Genomic DNA, 18,959 nt, shown 5'->3' with positions numbered 1-18,959 from the left:
TGTGCTTATGTTAATACGGCTGAAAATCTATTAAATACTTGACTATTTGTAGATTTATAAAAAGCTATGACAATATCAACTCTAATGCACTCTTTGGAATTCACAAGTCATCAAGGATAAAATACTTGGAACAAAAGATTATCTACATCATGTACAGAAATCATACTGCATGAACATCAACAAAATTAAGACTAGGGTAATGGATCATACTTGAATTCAATCAAGTGATGTGTGAATTAGAGTAAGAAATGAGACTAAAACTATTGAATTAGGTTTGATACTTGGGCAGCAAAATAACTGATGATGGCTGAAGTAAGAAGGATGCAAAATGCAGACTAGCAACAACAAGAACACCTTTTGTGTGAAAAAATTCTTAACTCTGCATATAAATTTAAATGTTAGGAAGTCTCTTCTGAAAGTATTTGTATGGACTGTAACCTTATTTGGATGGGAAATACAGACAATTAACAATACTGACAAGTGAAGGATAGAAGCCTTGGAAAAGTGGTGCCTTAGAACAATGGGGGATGAGTTGATAGGGTAATTAATGAAGAGGCACTGAATCGAATCAGGGAGAAAAGAAATTTACCACACTACCTTACTAACTGAAAAGAAAGTTGATATAATATATCCTGAGACATCACAGGATAGTTAACACTTTTGTGACGGTCCATAGACATCATATCTCCTGAGCTATGTTTTGTGCAATGATATGATTGTGCAGGGACATTCAGTAGTGTATTTGGATACTCTCTGCAAAATTTGATGCAAATAGTGTTAGTAGTAAAGATGTAATAAATTAAAACATGATGATTTGAGATTCAGGCTTTGTCTAAAAAATGTGGGAGGCCTAACTACAGCAAACAGGTTCATAGGGATATAGCTGGCAGTAGTCACGCAGATATGAAGAGACTTGTACAGTATAGACTAGCATGGAGAGCTGCATCATACCTCACTACTACTACACCACCACCACCATCTACATTTGTACTCCACTACTAAGACACTTTATCATACATAATACTCTCTCCCCCTCCTCCCTCCCTCCCTCCCTCCCTCCCTCCTCCCCTCCCCCCCCCATTTTTTATCCCCCACTGACATGACATTCTTGTATCTACTAAAAGAACTCTCAATGAAATGCACACTTCAAGCTTTTTGTACTCTGTACTCTCCTAACTTAGTTCAAATCAGTTGTTATCATGCCATTTGGACACTAGTCGCTGGAAGTACACCCACAGATTATTTTGCCACTAAAACTCATATTTAAAAGAAAGAATTTATTTAACTGGGAATTTACATGCTTCTTTGTATACAATTAGATAGATTTAATGCGAAGAATGACATTATAGAAACACCATAAGCTACTCTATGAAAAAGTAGCAAACAGCCACTTGGGGATTTCCATGTCATTATTCCAGTTTTTAATGGCTGTAGAGCACTGTCCTCAGATGTTTTGCTATCTGACATTTCATACATAATTGATACATAGTTATTGTGTACATTATTAGAGTGGTGCTTCGATTTTACGTTCTCTGATTTTACATTTTTCATGATTCTATTGTATAAATTCATAGCCCTATGAAAAACCGATAAAATCAATGCTAAGAATTCCTCAATTTTATGTTTCTTCCTAGTTAGGTATAACTTGATTCTACATTCTTATTCGACGTCTTGCTTGACTTCTTCTTGTTTACTTCCTATTGACATTTGATGTGACTCAACAAGTTGTAAGTGGCACAAAAGAGAGATGGTTTGCATGGTGGGCAATGGTGGTGTTAAGGGAATATTTTAGGCTGTTGTGGAGTTGGGAAACGTGAGAGAGGAAATCCTGATGTAATCCATGACTGGCATTGCCAATACAGCTTGTAGTGTTTAACTTCACCGCACAGTTAACTTACTACTGTTGCTGGGTTGTGGCAGCAATGCGAAAACAGGACAGTCGATGAGAAATTTCCTGACTGAGCCAATACACAACAAAGGGGTCTAGCTGCCACGTTTTATTTTGCCATTTATAACTCAGTCTCATCTTTCTGCACATATTTCTGATGTACTGTATTGAGCAATAGTATCGATTATCAACCTTTTAAATTAAAACGCTGAATCTCGAAGAATATTCTCAAACAGAATCAATGAAACATCAGCTATTTCTGGCTAATGAGCTCTTAATGGCTGGTGACTTGTTAAGTCACCCGACAGCTGGTGCAGACACCACACCACGATAACACACACAAAATGAGCTCGCCTGCCGGATGTGTGGAGAAGGAGAGTGGCCCTTCAACGGCAGGAATGTGGGCAGGGGTGAAAGTTTTTTTAAGTACTGAAAATATACTTTTTGTGCAGATCATATGCTATGGCAGAGATCTCATACAAAAATAGAACAAGGGTTTTGCGATAGCACATTTTAAAGACTTCCATGTTCAGATCTGACATGATACAGTTGAACAACTACATAAACTACTCATGTACCTACTTTGGACGACACACTGTAAATTGAAAAGGATTGGCAGCCGTGATAGAAGGCATAAAACTATAGTGCCTGTGATTTCTTTTGAGTTTACATTTAACAAAGTGTACAGAAATTTACTGAGCCAACTTCTAATAAGCTTATAACGTCAGTTGGGGAAACAAAGTCATTTTTTCATGTCTCTGTTTCTCTCATGAAGCCTAAAATAACATTTCAACATGGTGAAGCTTATGAAGTGCAGTGAGCATATGAAGTGCAGCTCGTAAGAAATGCATTAAACAATAACAGCAATGGTGACAAAGTTTCTCATTATGCAGATACCTGCATTTATACTTATGGTTTAATCAGTTAGCTGCTGTGAGATTTTATATTTTTCCATCTTTCCTGTTTTACAATCATATACAGCGCATAAAATAAAAATACTGTATCTCCTAATATACTTTACAAAACTGACGAAGACACTTTAGCTTGTTGCTGCTCAAAATTTCTGTCTCTGGACCAATTCCATTTCACCAAAGTCTGCCTCTTCACATCACATTTCCAGCAATTCTTTTATTTAAATGGAGTCCACCAAATTATCACCTTCCAACCTAATCAAGGCTTATTGTTTGCAGGGTGTGCTCTAATATTTTAATTTTGAAGATATTGCACATTGTGGTGCGCAATTTCTAATAACAGGTATGATTTCGTTCAGCTGCTATGGATGGACTTTGGAAATACACTGCCTTAGAGTCTTGTGACTACTGTACTCGTACCCGTAAACTTCACATTTAGAAGCATTCAGTTTTATTCTAAATTGCAAAACACTGCTAGTACAAACAAGCAAACTAGGTAAAACATATGCACTATACAGTGATAAGTATGGCCCAAAGACTATGTATGCACTGTTGACTGTACGGCATAGCCCACAGAATTTACATGCGCGATACTCTGGATTGCACTGGTTACCCTTTTGATGGAAGAATGAGCACTCGGTTGCTTTAGGGGGAGGGGGGGGGGGGGGGGTGAATGGGCAGGATCTGTTCCAGTCGAAAGCTGTTGCTACTTTCATGTCAACTCAATTTGTATTCGCCGATCAGTGTATCGAAATACACCGTGAACGCTCGCTTACACCATTTTGATGTGACTTCCTTAGCTCATTTAGGTGCTAACAAGCTTTCCCCTCAGCACAGTGAACAAGGAAAAAATTACAAGCAATACATTAGAGGCCACTGCTCTTGCATCATCAGGATATGCTGCACTTCCATTGGCTACAGAAGGAAAACACACATTCCCACATGTTAGATTTCGATGCCTATCACTGTACTTCACAGTTTTCCATTAAATTCACCACATTCATCAATTTTTGCTTTTTTCTGGGTGAGCACAAACAAAAGATCTCTCAAAAATACATGTTTTGACAAATAATATGTGGTCATAGCATGTTGTAAAATAGCTCGATTACCTAGTACCCAGACACCAATTTCAGTTTTTTGAAGTGTTTTTAACTGCTGTTCCACACCCGTGATTTTTTTAGGAACTGATGAAATTCATTACACAAATTACTGTATTAACATTGTATCGTAAATTTAATTTCCTTCATTTATACAGATTTTATATATTGCATTGGAGAGGATTATGATTTTTAATCATACAAGTATTTTATTGTATTTTAGGGTTTTAATGTTTCCCTCGCTTCTGCATTTTCCTCAGTTTTGTATTTTTTAAGCCTGGACCACATGAAAATGTAAAATAGGGGTTTCACTTCAGTTTAAATCTTACACAAAACTCAGGAAAATAGTAGTCACTACTGTCTGAACAAATATTGATTTTTATCCCTAAAGTAATCATTAAGAATATAATTATTTTCTTTCCACTGGGTTCTATTGTGTTACTTTGACAGCATCTGTTAGCTTCAATTTAAGTCTAGCTAGGGATGGACAAGATTAATGGCTACAAGTGATAGTGGTATTTTAGTTCTGAATAATTGGTATTTTTCGGTATTTGATTGATCTCGGTTATAACAGGTGTTTTTCATTTTTTTCACAAATGACTGGGTAAAAAAACAAACCAGCACCTCAATTTGCCATAGTAGCAATGATAAAATTTTTGCTCTTAAAGCAAAACTTTTTTTAAAAAATGAGTGACATTTATTTATAATATCTCCAACACTTTGAAATATTGGATTGTTATAGAAATTGGGAAAGGTGATGTTAATACCACCACCTACACACCGAGCGAGGTGGCGCAGTGGTTAGCACACTGGACTCGTGTTCGGGAGGACAACGGTTCAATCACGCGTCCGGCCATCCTGATTTAGGTTTTCTGTGATTTCCCTAAATCGCTCCAGGCAAATGCCAGGATGGTATTTTGAAAGGGTACGGCCGACTTCCTTCCCCATCCTTCCCTAATCCAATGAGACTGATGACCTCGCGGTTTGGTCTCTTCCCCCAAACAACCAACCAACCAACCACCACCTACATTTAGAAACTGGAAAGAAACATGGAATAAGAATTGGTACATCACTAAAGAGACAAAGAATTTATGTTTTTCCACATAATATGGTCTATTACGAGGGCAGTTCAATAAGTAATGCAACACATTTTTTTTCTGAAACAGGGGTTGTTTTATTCAGCATTGAAATACACCAGGTTATTCCCCAATCTTTCAGCTACACAACACTATTTTTCAACGTAATCTCCATTCAATGCTACGGCCTTACGCCACCTTGAAATGAGGGCCTGTATGCCTGCACGGTACCATTCCACTGGTCGATGTCGGAGCCAACGTCATACTGCATCAATAACTTCTTCATCATCCGCATAGTGCCTCCCACGGATTGCGTCCTTCATTGGGCCAAAGATATGGAAATCCGACAGTGCGAGATCGGGGCTGTAGGGTGCATGAGGAAGAACAGTCCACTGAAGTTTTGTGAGCTCCTCTCGGGTGCGAAGACTTGTGTGAGGTCTTGCATTGTCATGAAGAAGGAGAAGTTCGTTCAGATTTTTGTGCCTACGAACACGCTGAAGTCGTTTCTTCAATTTCTGAAGAGTAGCACAATACACTTCAGAGTTGATCGTTTGACCATGGGGAAGGACATCGAACAGAATAACCCCTTCAGCGTCCCAGAAGACTGTAACCATGACTTTACCGGCTGAGGGTATGGCTTTAAACTTTTTCTTGGTAGGGGAGTGGGTGTGGCGCCACTCCATTGATTGTCGTCTTGTTTCAGGTTCGAAGTGATGAACCCATGTTTCATCGCCTGTAACAATCTTTGACAATAAATTGTCACCCTCAGCCACATGACGAGCAAGCAATTCCGCACAGATGGTTCTCCTTTGCTCTTTATGGTGTTTGGTTAGACAACGAGGGACCCAGCGGGAACAAACCTTTGAATATCCCAACTGGTGAACAATTGTGACAGCACTACCAACAGAGATGTCAAGTTGAGCACTGAGTTGTTTGATGGTGATCCGTCGATCATCTCGAACGAGTGTGTTCGCACGCTCCGCCATTGCAGGAGTCACAGCTGTGCACGGCCGGCCCGCACGCAGGAGATCAGATAGTCTTGCTTGACCTTGCGGCGATGATGACACACGCTTTGCCCAACGACTCACCTTGCTTTTGTCCACTGCCAGATCACTGTAGACATTCTGCAAACGCCTATGAATATCTGAAATGCCCTGGTTTTCCGCCAAAAGAAACTCGATCACTGCCCGTTGTTTGTAACACACATCCGTTACAGACGCCATTTTAACAGCTCCGTACAGCGCTCCCACCTGTCGGAAGTCAATGAAACTATACGAGACGAAGCGGGAATGTTTGAAAATATTCCACAAGAAATTTCCGGTTTTTTCAACCAAAATTGGCCGAGAAAAAAAAATGTGTTGCATTACTTATTGAACTGCCCTCGTAGATGGTATGCGACTGCATGCAACATGCAAGATTTGTTTCCTCCTGGGCTACAGGGTAGTGTCTTGCTGTTGTCCTTGGACATCGGTTGCATTGCAGAATGGTACCATCCCTAGTTTGAAAGTATTTTATGATGTGCAGTATCAACGAAGTACAATGCTCCATTTGGTTTAAAAGACTGAAAACGGGAGAAGTCACAATAAATTTGCGATGTCATAGAAGGAGAAATACCCACAATGTTCTATGGAAGAGAAGGTATATTTTATTGATATACCCACAATTTTATTGATGTGCTATAAACTTGGGATAATAATTAAAGCCTCAATTTTGTAGTTGCTTCAGTGTAATAAATTGACACCATCCAGAAGTGACAATATTGAGAAGCCATCGATTTGTGACCTTTCACTCTTGCTGTCACCAAGCCTGTCTCTTTCATGTTCATTGTCTTTGCTGGAGACAATGAGACCAATTTGCAACTTCAATCCCATGTCAGTTATGATCTCCTACTCATTCAGCATCATTAGAATTTTTCAATATTCGTTCGAAAGCCGGCCGCGGTGGTCTCGCGGTTCTAGGCATGCAGTCCGGAACCGCGCAACTACTACGGTCGCAGGTTCGAATCCTGCCTCGGGGATATGAGTGTGATGTCCTTAGGTTAGTTACGTTTAAGTAGTTCTAAGTTCTAGGGGACTGATGACCACAGCTGTCAAGTCCCATAGTGCTCAGAGCCATTTGAACCATTTGTTCGAAGTCTCTGTTTATTGCTGGAGGTAATGGCAGTAAAAAGTTGAAAATCTGTTACTTCACAAACCAGTTACTCAGGGTGGTTTTAACAGTCAGGTTAAACTGGAGATGATAAGAACCAGTTTAACTGAAAACCAGTTGTTCCAGCAATAACCATCATCCCTAAGTAATGCTATTACAATTTCTCTCTCTCTCTCTCTCTCTCTCTCTTCCCCTACCCCCCCCCTCTACCTCTCTCCTTCTCTCTCCCTCTCCCCCCCCCCCCCCTCTCTCTCTGGGGAAGAACAGGTAACAGGTAAAATAATATGACTATCCATCAAATAAGATGGCTTGTAAGGCAACCAACTGGTTTGTTTTTCCAAAAGATTGGACACATAAGTCTTAAACAGTTGGTAGTAACTCGGATCTTAACAGTTTCATACACAAATGATTTATTCATGGACACAGTGATAACAGATACAAAAAAACTAACTTAGCCTATACATTGTAAATCATCATTAACCATTTAACATGGGCTTCTGTTATACACATTCATGTTGCTCGTTTGTTTTTTAATGTGATGTACCCATCTTCAATTAGGTTGGTGTCTTGCACCTTCCTTATCGCTTGAAATACAGCATAGAACTAAATGGATCCATCTAAATTGGCTGGCTATGTGACCCGTCCACCTCCACTACTATCATCATTAGATCTATTCCCTGACCCATATGTTTTCACATGTAAACTTTCCATTCAAAAATAGAAAATTTATGCTCAATGTATGCACAGCCCAGATATTGTACTGATCTAACCAGAGAAGAATCATTGGCCACTATCAGTATCATTATTCAAATGAGCTTGAAAAAGTTGGATGGTCAATGTGGAAGAGCTGTGGGCATAGGGTGAGATGGGAATTACACTTCTGAGTGTGACCATGAGTTCTCGCAGGTTTCTACTATTTCTGAGGAGCCTTTGATCTGATGATATTACAACATGTCAGGAATGAAGAAAGCTTGATAAACTTACTACCAGAAGACATATTTTTCACAGGTTTGTTAAAAAAAAAAACTTACAGCATCTATTTGGTGCACAATGTTCATGGCTTCATTATATGCCATCACAACCTATCAAATATGGCATCAAAATGTATGCAGTGGAGGATGCAAAGATATTTTATTGTGGAAATTTGGAGGTACATATTTATGAACAACCACAAGGCCCATATCTGTATCATATGCACCAGAAGAAGTTGTAAAGTGTCTTGTTGAGGACATAGTCACCAAATACAGAAATTTAATTGCCAGTAATTGCTGTGTCTCTGGCAATATATCTTATATCAAAATGTATTACACTTTTAGGAACTATGAGAAAAAGCAAAGACATAATTCCTCCAGAATCTTTGCCTAGTAAGACAAGACCTGTAGGTTCTTCAATATTTAGATACCAGAAAGTCTGAACTGTTGTACTGTAGATTATGCATTGCGCTACGGGAGATAAAAAAACAGCTCTGCAACGACGACGTAGTATATGTGCTCGCTTTGTACATGCAACTCACTCTTTAAAAAAATTGTTTGCAATAATTGTCAATAACAGCAATTTATCATTATGATAATAATTAGATTCAGTTTTAATAAGAAGAACAATAAAAGTTTCTTTTAAATTTTTTGTCATAAAAAAAATTTAGTACAATTATATACCCAAAAACGCATTCTGTTTTCAACATATGTTTTTTAATACGTTTAACCGAAAATAGGACCAATAATTCAAGCAAAACAATGTGTTGTACTTTGTTCAACCTGTGACCGCTCATGTGAGATACTGGTGTGACTGGCAGATACCCCTAAATATCTTACACATTGACTGTCAGAAGATCAGCAAGCTATCATTATTATTTGGTTTTATCCCCAAACTAGTCACTTTCTCACAGATCAAATAAGGTGCCTTGTAAGGCATCCAAACTGGTCCGATTCTTCCAAAGGCATTGGAAAATAAATCATAAATAATTGTTAACAACAGACATAAACAGTATCATACACAAATGAGGTGGTGACATGCAAAGACTGATATGTCCACTAAATGCAGTTTTTCACAATCAACACAAAATTTACTGCAGATATACATATGGGTGAAAATAATAAATTGCAATGCAAAGGCAGTTCATATATGCAAATCAAATTTACAATGAAAATAGTCATTTCAAAAGTACATTTAAATATGGACATGTTTGGCTTTGAACAATTTTCAAAAGCAAATATCTTGTTTTTTTGAAAATAAATTACATATTTTTGTATAATTCTTGCTACACTATATCATATTGGGTATTTCTAACAGTTTAGTGTATGATATTGGGAAAAAATTATAAATTGTCAACTGTAATATTCATATTCAGTGTTTTATATAACTTCTGATTTTATTGTTGCTTCAGAATTATTTCAAGTATTTCAAATCAGAGAACAATGATGTAACAATGGCATTGCCACATATCAACCAGAAGCATCTTCTAAACAATCACAAGCAATTCACATTTGTGTAAAACGACATAGGTATATCATAAATGATGGATGTATACCAAATCAACTCCTCTGGATTTTGCCTGTCTTCGCTGAAAATAGTTTACTGTAAACCACCAACATCTTTCTTCATCTTGCCTGAAATCGGATGGCTGAGAAGCACTTCAGCTCATAGTTATGGAAAGAGTTTTGTAATGGTTCACATGACTTTCTAAAGAGATTTCTGCTCTTGTAGATCCTGCTTGGACCTCTAGCATTCAGTTGCCCCCATATCAGTAGGAGCATTTCCCATAGTGTTCTATGCACCTGTATATGAAAATCTGTTTCCTGTCACTAAATTTTGTAGGCCTTACATAGGGATTTCACGTCTACCGCTCTCCAGTTTCTTATTTCACCCCCTGACTGGTAGACATTATATTCCTCTTTTGTTACAACTGTTGGCCTTTTTTGTACAAGTTTCTCTCCTCTACCAAAAATGCAGTAAGCAGGCAAGTAAATGTGTCCTTGTAATAATAATTATTAATAGTTGTACTATACAATATTATTACAAGGGAGCACAGCAGCACAAACTGATGCTAACAGCTGCTCTGAGGAGGGTTGTGTTTCCATAACAGGAATGACAATCACAAGACTGGAATCAGAACATCTCTTATTGGCCGTAATGAACTAGTATGCCTTTGCACAAAATGTATATATGGGCAGGATTGTTTTGCTCTCAACCACGTATTTTCACAGACATGTATCATGGCAAATGTTAGATTTAACTCAAATTGTGTGATGTATTTAGATTCTGCTTATCCTATACCTGTCATTCTATTACCTTGGTGTGACATCATTTCAAATGATTTATTTGTGAACACAATGGTACAAACTTCTGACTTAGATTTTTAAATCATCCTTAACCATTTGACATACTATTCTAAATAAAGGCTTCCTCCTGACTACTTCATGCATTACAGCCATCAGCTATACATGTCCATTTTGCTCCTGCTTGTTTTATAATATATACCCACCTTCAATTATTTTTGTAATCTCAGAATTAGGCTGTTCTCTCGTCCCTTCGTTATCACTTGGAATCCAGCAATGAACTTAATAAGTTCATCTAAAATTGGCTGGCTACACGCCTTGCCCATACCCACTACAGTCACCATTAGGTCTATTCCTAGATTCATGGATTAGTTTTCATATGCAAACTTTCCACTTAAGACAAGTCAGGAGGTTTGGAAAACCTATCTACATCTGCACATGTGTACTCCACAAACCACTGTACTGTATATAGTAGCGGGTACTTCCTGCACAATATTGATGATTATCTGTCATACCCCATTTGCATACTGAGCAAGTGAAAGATAAGTTTTGATATGCATCACTACACATACAACTTAGTCCTTAGTTGTCATATTCTCACAATCTTGTCAGGAGACACACAACAGAAGCAGTGAAATTCTTGCATTCTTCCTTCTGCCTCACCTACAACTGATTTGGTGTCTTTGTAACATCTCATATTGTTTCTCTTAAAATTACCCTAAATATTTCACACACTGATAGCCCCAGGGCTGCCAGCAGACACAGCAGGGTTTCACGCCTGATACCGTGTGCATGTCAGCGGCCACCGGATCCACTCTGTTTAGTACAACATATAGTGTAGAAGTGCGCTAATTTGAATTTCTTGATTGAGCCAACACCGGTGTATAAGAAATCAAGTACAATATCTTGTTCAACATCTTGAACTTTATTATTATTACTCACCTTCCAAAAATATCTCTCTTACTAAATGGCTACCCTAGCACACAGTCACCTGGTCATAGTTGCACATGAGGGCATTCAGTACATAATACGAAACTTTTTTTTTTCTCAAAGAAGGTTGATTTCACGCCGGGTTCCAATACACCTGTCGGGACACCTTCGTTCTGGAAATCTGTCTCGATACAAACGTACCGCGCCACGGCTATTGCCCCGTGCTAATCCATACATCAAATGGGCATCTGCCAACTCCGCATTTGTAAACATTGCACTGACTGCAAAACCAAATTTGTGATGAACACTAACCTGTTGATGCTACGTACTGATGTGCTTGATGCTAGTACTGTAGAGCAATGAGTCTCATGTCAACACAAGCACCGAAGTCAACATTACCTTCCTTCAATTGGACCAACTGGCGGTGAATCGAGGAAGTACAGTACATATTGACGAAACTAAAATGAGCTCTAACATGGAAATTAAGGGTTTCCGGACACATGTCCACATAACATCTTTTCTTTATTTGTGTGTGAGGAATGTTTCCTGAAAGTTTGGGCGTACCTTTTTGTAACACCCGGTATATAAAAATTTTAAGTCTCAAGGAAAGTGTCTATGATAACAGCCAACAACAGAAATATATGTTTCTCATGCATGAAATACATATTTGTGTCAGCGAAATAAGCTGCAAATATACATATATTTGAAAGAATTTATTCACGAACAAGATGTAGCTTATGTCACTGAATCAGTGTGACTTGGCTGTTTTTTAATGTATTTCACGTTAATTCCTATCTCACAAGAATTTACCAATGATAGATGCATAAACATAACAACTATTTCATAAATTAAGTAAAAAAGAACTAAAAATGAACATCATCCTTACAACACATGTGACTGACTACCACCTCATTGCTTGGAGCACTAGTGTCACTCCAGCTGCAAAAGGTAACAACTTTCATACCAGGGTGTGGCACGACTTTATGCATTAGACTGTGGTGCTACCAACAGACATCCAGTTGTGCAGTGAGTTGTTTGATTGTGATATGTTGATTACCTTGATGAGAATGTCTACATGTTCCAACATTGCAAGAATCACAGCTAGGTGCAGCCAGTCGACACATGGGAGACTGGACAGTTATGCACGACCTTGTTACGATGATGACAGACACCTTATCCAATGACTCACTGTGCTTTTGTTCACTGTCAGGTCTTCATAGATGTTCTGCAAGCACATACGGATGTGTGCAGTGCACTGTTTTTCACCAAAAGAAATTCAGTGTCTGTTCTATTTGTAATGGCAACTCCATTACAGACATCATTTTGAAGGCTAGGTATAGCGCCCACACCTATTGGAACTTCTTGAAGCTATAGGGACTGAAGCAGGAATATTTCATGATGTCTCACAAGAAATTCCAGATTTTTTCAGCTGAAAATGGCAGAGAAAAAAATTATTGCATTACTTATTTAATGCTCCTCATAGGTTACCTGCCAAATAGCTTCCAGCGCCAATAAAAACTGCAATTTGAAGTATTTACTGTCATAACTGACCGAGCTTAAAATGCCATCATAATCAACTCGTGATATAATCTTATACTAAAGGTTTAGCACAGTAAGCCAAGTGTTACAGTTAGGAAATGTATGTGCCTTGAGGCAGTATACCTCATATTACCCACACTACGAGGGGGGATCAAATATAAATGGGATTTTTGTTCCTGAACATCAACAGTTGGTAGGACTGGCCCTGTGCTTCTGCTATGGTTAGGCGGGACCGTTAGAAGCGAGGAGAGTGTGCTGTTATATATTTCCCACCATTTTGTCAGTAGCGCTCAAGATGTCTGAGTAACAAGTGCACCCTTCCATTGCGCAATGCATAATTATCAAATTTCTTGCTCATGAAGGAGTTACACCGGCGCGAATTTGCCAAAGATTGACTGCACAACTCGGTGATAAAACATTACCAAGAACGTATGTGTTTGCCTGCCATAAAAAGTTCAAGGAAGGACAAGAATGAGTGGAAAATCAGCACGATTGCCGTCCTCGGACCAGCATTACACACAAAAACATTCATGCAGTTAATGATATTAATGACGACGATCAACAGGCGAGAATATCAGAAATTGCAAAAAAGTTGGACTCAGTTATGGGAGCTGTCAAGCAATCATCACAAACAACCTACAGTTCTGTAAAGTGTGTTCCAGATGGGTCCCCAAACTTTTGACCAAAATCTGAAGGTGAGACGTTTGGAAGTCTATCAGAGGCTTAGAGCGAGGTTTGTGGAAGAAAGTGATGCATTTTTAGTTGGATTGTCACCTGCAATGAAACGGGTTCATCACTACACTCCAGAATCCAAACAAGCCAGTAAGGAGTGGCAGAGGAAAGTGGAGGCAGCACTGTTGAAAGCCAAGACTCGACTGTCAGCTGACAAAGTTCCTTGAACAATTCTTTTCGATCAGCGAGGCATTTTACTGATTAATTTTTTGCACGAGTGACACACAATCAATGCTGCTTACTACTGTGAACTGTTGAACAAGGCGAGAGTTGCATATTGCCACAAAAGACGAGACCAATCGATTCAACAGGTCATCGTCCTCCACAACAACGCGCGACCCCATACTGCAGCTCTAACTGTCTCCAAGCTACAGGAAATGCACTGAACTACACTTGATCACCCTCCTTACAGCCTGGACTTATCGCCCTGTAATTTCCATTTATTTGGATCGCTTAAAGAAGCTCTAAGAGAGTGATGATTTGAGGATAACTTCATGTGCAACTGGCTGGTGACACAACCCAGTTCTTTTTATGATGGGTGCATCAAAAAGCTACCCAAATGCTGGGACAAATTCATTTCCAAAGCAGGAGACTGTGGAAAAATAAATTATACTTGCCTCGAATTTTTCAACAAATGAATTTAAATAAAAAATAAATTCCTGTTGATATTTGATCTGCCCTCTTATATTCATCCAGTATTTGAGACTGAGAGAACTTTGTGACTTCCAACAACCTGTACACATACGAGGGCTGTTCAGAAACTAGGGAACATTTTGGCATTAAAAAAACTAAGTACAAGAAATACATTTTATTATACACATCTGAAAGTGTGACTGACATACTACTTTTCCACAGTCACCAGACAAACTGAGGCACTTATCACAGTGGTGGACAAGGTTTGAAATACCTTGGTCGTAAAATTCTCCCACCTGAGACTTCAGCCAGTGAGTCACACCTGCCTGGAGTCCTGTGTCATCAACAAAGTGCTGCGTTGCAAGACAGTTCTTCACCTTGGGAAACAAGTGGAAGTCCCTTGGTGTAAGATTGGGGCTGTAGGGCAGATGAGGGAAAATTTTCCATTTGAATGAATTAAGGATTTCTTTAGTGCAGTTTGCTGTGTGAGGTCAGGCATTGTCATGCAAAATCAAAATTTTGGATGTCAGCTTTCCCCGGCATTTGTTTTGAAAAGGCTCTGCAAAGTTTGACACTAACTGCCAGAATTTATGGTTGCTCCACATTCGAGAAATTCAATAAGCAGCACACCTTGCCTATCCCAAACCACTGTTGCCATCAACTTCCTTGCTGACAAAGTTTGCAAACATTTCCTCTTTTTTTTGGAGGGGGTGGGGGTGGGGGGGAAGCGGTGAGACCTTGGGTGCCCCACTCCATGATGGACTATAATTTTGTCTCGCAATTGACGTATTTCACCCAAGGATCATCACTGGTTATGATTCAATCCAGTAAAGAGTCACCATGTTTGTGGTAGGCCTCCAGAAATGTGAAAATTGCCCCCATTCTCTGCGAGCATTTTAGGCACCCAATCTTTTGAGTGACAATTTCAAACAAAAGTCCGTGAAACTTGTGGAAAAGAAATTAAAAACCCTGTTGTGAAGCGACAGTTTTCACAAATTGTTTCATCAACTTTGACAAGATCATCAGTCAATGCTCAGGCGTCCACTTCTCTTCACCAAGAAGTTCAGCGATTTTTAAACGTTCACTCATTACGTTGTTTCCGTACACTTTGCACAGTTCACGATGACTTTCTATAGGTTTTAGGATTTTTGCCAACAAAAACCTTATCACAGACCACACCTCACAACAGGTGGCATTTTTGTTTGCAGCGCACATTTAAAATTCGAATATCGGAAAAACCAGACGTTCCTGCTGTCGCGGATGGATGTCGACTGAGCTGCCGAGCACGCATGTACCAAAATATGTGCTATCAACATGCACTTGGTGGCAGATGGAAACTTTTCCTTCTTTCTGAATAGCCCTCTTAGTTTAATCTCACTGACACCCCCACAAAATGATGAAAGGGAAAAAGTATCAGAAACCAATAGACGTTTTCACAAAAGCATAAATATTTATTTCAAATAATTTCTGTGCTTTGGAAATGTGTTTCAGTTTCCTTGCTGTTTTTCACATTGTGCGTGGTGTGAAGTGTTGCTAGCCATTCTGAGAAAATTTGATAAGTGTAAGTGGTCAGACATTTTGAACCTACCGTGTGCGTGTGCGCGCACACCACACACCAAGTAAGACTACAAGAATGTCCATTCTAAGCTGTTCAGACCAAGTGTCTTTCGCAGTCCACTTGGTTTATGCACATTATAGCCCTGTCAGTCCTATGCTCAACTTACAGCCTATGTGACACTGAGGAATTAAATTTCCACTACACTTCCTATAACTTATCAGTAAGGGTTTTATCCTTTGCTTTTGCGATTGCTCTTCACTATTGTGAATTTCGATGATTTCTGCCATTATGTTAATAAAAGTGGCCAAAACAGTGACAATAAGTTTATATAAGATACGTACTCTTAATTGAGATGCATACATTTTCAAGGTGCTGTGAATTCTGCAGTGCTGAGTTACATACAATCAGGTACGCCAGTGTCAAGTAGTAATGGTTAGTATTGTCGTCCAATGGCAATGTCTTCTCTCACTGCAGTCTTCCATACTAAGGCTGAGACAAGTCTGAAAGGAGGTAAGTACAAAGACTGTGGGTGCATTGGTGGAATAGAGGGCTGTGTAGTGCTGGAATGTGAACAGGGAAGGGGCTAGAGGGGTTAGGACACAGACTAACGAAGGTTGAGGTGGAAGAGGGTTACAGGAACAGGACATATTGCAGCGAGACTTCCCACCAGTGCAATTCAGAAGAGCTGGTGGGGGGGAGGGGGGAGGAGGCTCCAGATGGCACAAGCTGTAAAGCAGGAACTGGACTGAAGAATACTGTTGAGCAGCGTGCTCTGCATTGCTGTGGTTCATTTTGTCAATGGGGATTCATGTGGACAGACAGCTTGTTAGTTGTCATGCCTAAATGCAGCACAGTGGTTGCAGCTTAGCTTGTAGCTCACACAGATTTAGCAAGAAGCTAACAGGTTTGTGACTGGACTGGTGGTGGTGGTTGTTTATGGAACATGTCTTGCATCTAAGTCTACTACAGGGATATGAGACAAGGTGTGTAGGAATGATCAAGTATCTTGTATAGGTTTGTTGGGCAGTGGAATATCACTGTGGGAGGAATAGAGGGTAGGACATTTCTCAGTTGGGGGCATGACAAGAGGTAAGTCTCCAGTCCTAAGTGGTACCGAGTTATGAGGGGAATGCTCCACTATGACCAGCTGTGACAGATGTTGGATAATGGAAAGATAAGGCACAGGGGATTCATTTCTGTACAGGGTTGGGACAGTAATTATAGTCTGCGAAGGCCTCAGTGAGACCCTCATTTCCAGAGAAACTGCTTATCACTACAGATGTGATGGCCACAGATGGCCAGGCTGTATGGAATGGACTTCTTGATATGGAACAGGTGGCAGCTGTCAAAGTGGAGGTACTGCTGGTGGTTGGTAGGTTTGATATGGACAGAGGTACTGATGTAGCCATCTCTGAGGTGGAGGTAAACATCAAAGAAGTTGGCTTGAGTAGGACTAAGTGAAGCAAATGGAGAATTTGTTGAGGCTCTGGAGGAAAGTGTGTCTTCACACTTGATCAAGTTCATAAAGATGTCAAAGAATCTCAACCAGGTGAGAGGTTTGGGTTTCTGGGAGTTTAGGAATGATTCCTCTAATTGGCCCACAAATGGGTTGACGCGGGATGGTGCTGTGAGGGTGCCCATAGCTATACCCCATATTTGTTTTTAGGTCATGCCTTCAAAGGAGAAGTAACTGCTGATGAGATTATGGCAACTAGGAAGGAGATTTTTGGTTTGAGTCCATTGGGCATTGAGAAATTTACATGTCCAATAGTGGTAAGGCCATGGGCATTAGGGATGTTAGTGTAAAGGGAAATGGCATTAGTGACGAGCAGGGCACTGTGTAAAGCAACAGGAACTGTGCAGGAAATGGTATCTAATACAGGACGGCACGTTGTGTGTAACAGGCTGATGTAGTTTGTCATGGTCAAGATTCTTTGACTATGGGCAGAGTAACTGTGCACAATGAAGCATCCTAGGTGGTTGGGTTTCATAAAATCATGTCCAATGTAGGAATGCAGGGAGTGGCAGGGGTGAGGGGAGAGATGGACTCCGGAGAGAAGTTATGGGATGACCGAAGGACTTTGAGAGACTAGAGGCTGGATTTCTGGAATAGGGCCACTGTGGCATGGTTTGTTGGTGGATGAATCTGACAACTGGAGGAGTCCTCCTGCCAAGTAATCTTTGTGGTTCAAAATAACAGTGGTGGAGCCTTTGTCACCATGTAGGGTCTTAAGGTCTGAATCAGTTTGTAGATGGTGCAGTTCTTTCTCCAGATGTAAGGTTAGTTTGCATGCTGAGGGATTTGGGGAATGGTGAGGAAAGGTTCGAGGTTAAGACATTCTGGCAAGTTAACAGGGAGTGATTTGGGGGCAGTGGAGATGGATCACACTTGGATGAAAGAGTGACCTGAGACAGGCAGGGTTCAATGTTGGTCCGAGTCCAATTGGTAAGGTTGGTGGCAAAAACCTGTTTCCATTGTAGCCACCGGGAGAGGAAGAGAAGATCTTTACTAAGTCCTGCATGATTGAATTTGAGAGAAGCAGAAGGTGAGGCCTTAGGAAATGAGATTTCTGCTGGGCTAAGGCTTTTGGAGGAAAGGTTCACGACTGTTTCGGATCTGTTTAGGTTCAGGATTCTGTTTGGTGGGAGGGAGATTTTGAGAGTGGGTTAAATATAGCAGGTCTACAACAAAGGATTTATCAGCTATGAGGGGACAAGGGGGAGGTTTGGATTTGGTCGTAGAGGCTGTGGATAGTGGTAGTCCGCAGTGTGTGTACAAAGTTAACAGGGTGGAAGTTTTTAAGTGAATTTTCTTAATGCCAACTGCCTTGCTCACATACAAATATAGACATTGTGAAGATCTATAGCCTTTTTTATTGTCAGAGGTAAAACTTAAGGCTTTTCAAAGAGTTTTAAAAAACCAAACTGACATACATTGTTATCTGAACACTTCAACATAGAATACCTTCAGGGATACCAGGAAAAGAATATTTTATTAATGACAAACTAGCACAATACTGCTTATGAAAATTAAAGCTCAGTGTGTAAATGCAATAAATGTTTCCTCTGGTTTCTTGCTGTGTCCATATGCAGTAAGTATGTGATGTTTTGGAATGCATGTCCTTTCCTTCTATCTTCAGAGCAAGTGCCTAAGTCTCAGTCCATCTCCTTA

Source organism: Schistocerca piceifrons, chromosome 4 (assembly GCF_021461385.2).
Source record: "Schistocerca piceifrons isolate TAMUIC-IGC-003096 chromosome 4, iqSchPice1.1, whole genome shotgun sequence".
Taxonomy (NCBI): domain Eukaryota; kingdom Metazoa; phylum Arthropoda; class Insecta; order Orthoptera; family Acrididae; genus Schistocerca; species Schistocerca piceifrons.
This window is presented reverse-complemented; position numbering follows the sequence as displayed.